The 3,962-nt window shown below is 55.1% G+C and overlaps 1 protein-coding gene across 1 annotated transcript in view; it reads right to left on the bottom strand.

Annotated features, from left to right (window-relative positions):
- ZFYVE28 (zinc finger, FYVE domain containing 28) overlaps positions 1-3,962 on the bottom strand; it is a 111,162-nt gene that overhangs the window by 100,112 nt on the left and 7,088 nt on the right. The window lies entirely within an intron of this gene.

Below are 3,962 nucleotides of genomic sequence, written 5' to 3'. Positions count from 1 at the left end.
TTTTTTGAGATAGAGTTTCACTCTTGCTGCCCAGGCTGGAGTGTGATGGCACGATCCCAGCTCACTGCAACCTCCACCTCCTGGGTTCAAGCGATTCTCTTGCCTCAGCCTCCCCAGTAACTGGGATTATAGGCGCCCACTACCATGCCCGGCTAATTTTTGTATTTTTAGTAGAGACAGGGTTTCACCATGTTGGCCAGGCTGGTCTTGAACTCCTGACGTCAGGTGATCCACCCACCTCAGCCTCCCAAAGTGTTGGGATTACAAGCATGAGCCACTGTGCCTGGCCAGGAAATATTTTTTTATTCACAAAACCAAAATATGAAGCGGCCCAGAATAATACAATAAAATTTACTCCACTTAAGTGAAGAATGACTGACAGTGCATCATAAACCATTTCCCATGATTCATAAACAATTTGCCATCCCCTCGTTCTCTAGAAACTTCACAGCGTCTCAGTCCAGTTTCCACAAGCCAGTGCGTTGTGGCAGGAAACCCTATGCTCAGAGTCTCCCCTCTCACCAAACACGCGGGGGCTCAGAAGCTGGTTTTCAACTGCAACCACCACCCACCCCAACCCCGGCCGGCCTCCTCGGTGCTCTACACACACAGCACGGCCACCCTCCCTTGCCACGTGAGGTTCCCACTGCCCCAGGATGCAAACGGTTTGTTCCCCTGGATCTGAGTTTCCAGGATTCCGAGAAGCCCATTAGAAAAGTGAAGAAGTCCTTTTGTGTGTGTATTATTATTATTATTTATTATTATTATTATTATTATTATTTTGAAGACAGAGTCTCGCTCTGTCACCCAGGCTGGAGTGCAATGGCGAGATCTCAGCTCACTGTAACCTCTGCCTCCTGGGTTCAAGTGATTCTCCTGTCTCAGCCTCCCAAGTAGCTGGGATTACCGGTGCCCATCACCACGCCCAGCTGATTTTTGTATTTTCTGTAGAAATGGGGTTTCACTATGTTGGCCAGGCTGGTCTCAAACTCCTGACCTTGTGATCCACTCACCTCGGCCTCCCAAAGTGCTGGGATTACAGGTGTGAGCCACTATGCCCAGCCTATATATTTTTTTGAGACAGGATCTAGCTCTGTTGCCCAGGCTGGAGTACACTGGCATGAGCATGGCTCACTGCAACCTCCGCCTCCTGGGCTCAAGAAATCCTCCTGTCTCAGCCTCCCAAGTAGCTGAAACTACAGGCACACATCACTATACTCAACTAATTTTAATTTTTTTCTAGAAATGGGGTCTCCCTGTGTTGCCCAGCCTGGTCTTAAACTCCTGGCCTCAAGCCATCCTCCCACCTTGGCCTCCCAAAGTTGCTGAGATTACAGAAATTAGTCACTGTGCCTGGCCTGAACCTATTTTTATAAAAGGGACTCTTCATAATCACAGAGAGAAAGACAGAGGAGAGGGGAATATACCAAATCACACACAGTTCGAATGTGCCAGCACTGTTCCCCACAGACTCCCATCTCCGTCGGGGCATTTCCTCCATGTGCTCTGGCCTGCTGCCCCTCCCCTCTGTGTGGCCTTGGCCAGGGTCACTTTGTCCTGACTCTTTCCTGGTCCTCCAGTCCCCTCTCTCTGGATCAGCTCAAGACGCTGGCCCAGACCCCTGGGGTGGGCAGAGCAAACCCCAGTGAGGCTGAGCGGACCCACACGAGGCCATCCACTGCCCCCTGCCTGGGCTCCAGCAATGGCTGCATGCACCTGTGACCTGGGCAGCCAATGGGAAGCCTTCCCTGGGACTGTTCACAGGAGGCTGACAGAGTCTCCGCACCCACTCACTCCCCGGCAGATGCTGCCTGAGCGTCCACTCTGCTAGGAGCGAATCTGGACCTGGGACACAGCCCAGAGCAAGACAGACCCAGGCCCCACCCCGCCCAGCCGTTGACATGCTCACAGATGCCAGAGGCACAGAGATGGACGGTGGGCACTGGCTGCCATCTGCTCCCACCCTCTCAGCACCACGGCTGTGTCCCTGTGCCTCGTGCCTTTCTGGAGGTAAACACATCCCCTCCACGCGCCCGGCCAACCCCGGAGAGCCACAAGGTTGCAGTCACCCAGCAACCCCTCTGTGATGAAACGGGGAAGAACCGTGGGGTTGGGAGGCAGGAGACACTCTTAACCTCGTTCCTGCTCTACTGCCTGCAAGGAAAGGAGGGAGGTGGGGAAAGTGAGGCCCAAAAGGCCCCTCCCGGCCCTTCCCCATGGCCCGAGCCCCAGGAGTGCTGCACCTTCGAAGCCTTGTGGTTGTCAACTTACAGATGAGCAACTGGGCCCTTGACCTTTGCTTCAGACGCAGCCCCCATAATTCTTTTTTTCTTTTTTTTCTGAGACGGAGTCTCATTCTGCTGCCCAGGCTGGTATGATCTCAGCTCACTGCAACCTCCACCTTCCAGCTTCAAGCAATCATCCCACCTCCCGAGTAGCTGGGATTACAGGTGTGCACCACCACATCCAGCTAACTGTTGTATTTTTAGTAGAGACAGGGTTTCACTATGTTGCCCGGGCTGGTCTCAAATTCCTGACCTCAAATGATCCGTCCGCCTCGGCCTCCTAAAGTGCTGGGATTACAGGCGTAAGCCACCGCGCCCAGCGCAGTCCCCAGAATTCTGACTGGCTTATGGGGTGGCCGCCAGCTTCCCCTCCCCTAGAATTCTAAGCCAGCTTCTGGGGTGGCCACCAGCTTCCTCACCTGGACCTGGGGCCTGCCAATGCCCCTCCTCGCTCCCAAGGAAGAGGGGAAGAGCCAAGAACAGCACCTTCCTACCAGGGGGCAGAGGAGCCGTCCTGCCACTTCCCGAACCAGGAGGGAGCATGGCCCCTTTTCGGGGTGGGGCTGAGCTCGCAGCCTGCCCAAGGCCGGCATGAGACCCGCTGGGCCTGACACCCAGCTCAGGCATTAGTCCAAGTCAGCAGAGCCACCGGCTCCCTTCTGGCCCCACACCTGCCAGCTCCCCTTCAAAGCAGTAGGTATGGGAGGTGGGGGAAGCAGGGGCCTGGTGCGGACGGCCCCACAGCAGACACCTGGCTGTGACCGAGCTGGACCGGAGCCCTCACAGTCCCTCTCCGCGTGCGTCCCGCAGCCCCGACCACAGCTCACTGATGAGACACCATCTGGCCCAGCAAACAGGCCAGGTACTGAATTTAGGGCACTGGTTGACAACACCTCCTGGAAGCTAAATCTCGGCTCTGAGAAAGAGGACGCGACGAGCGGCCACGCACACACCCCCAGAAAGGAACCCAGAATCATTCTCTGCCCTGGCCCCAAAAACCTCACAACACTCAAGGAGTTCCCAGCAATGCCAGGTCAACACGGGCCCCTCGCTGCTTGGTAAGCAGAGGAGACAGCTCAGCCACAGCACAGGTGCATGAAAGGCTGATGGCAGCGTGGTGCTGCACAGAAAGCCCCCGTCATCACACAAAGCCCCAGACCAAAGAGGGGACTGAGCCTCTGAGCAAAGAATGGGGTGCATGCATGTCCCCTCGGCTCACTCACACACTTCCTCTCCTGTGCTCTGGAGAGGCCAAGAACCGCCACTGTGTGCAAGTGTGTATGTGTACACGCATGCACCTGTCCATGGCTGTGTGCGTGTGAATCTGTGCATTGTGCATGTGCATAAGTGTGTACACGCATGTGCGTCCATATATCTGTGTGTGTGTGAATATATGTGTAGGCATGGATGTGCATGTGTGTGTGGACGTGCATGTGTGTGTGTATGTGCGTGTGTGGATGTGCATGTGTGTGGATGTGCATGCATGTGTGAATGTGTGCATGTGAATGTGTGCGTGTGTGGATGTGTACATGTGGATATGTGCACGTGTGAATGTGTTGTGTGGATGTGTGCATGCATGGATGTGTGCATGTGTGAATGTGTGCGTGCGTGACTGTGTGCGTGCGTGGATGTGCATGCGTGTGGATGTGCATGCATGTGTGAATGTGTGCGTGTGTG

This window comes from Mandrillus leucophaeus, unplaced genomic scaffold (assembly GCF_000951045.1).
Source record: "Mandrillus leucophaeus isolate KB7577 unplaced genomic scaffold, Mleu.le_1.0 Scaffold98, whole genome shotgun sequence".
Lineage (NCBI taxonomy): Eukaryota > Metazoa > Chordata > Mammalia > Primates > Cercopithecidae > Mandrillus > Mandrillus leucophaeus.
Note: the sequence above shows the minus strand (reverse complement) of the source record. Positions and strands in the feature narration are given on the sequence as shown.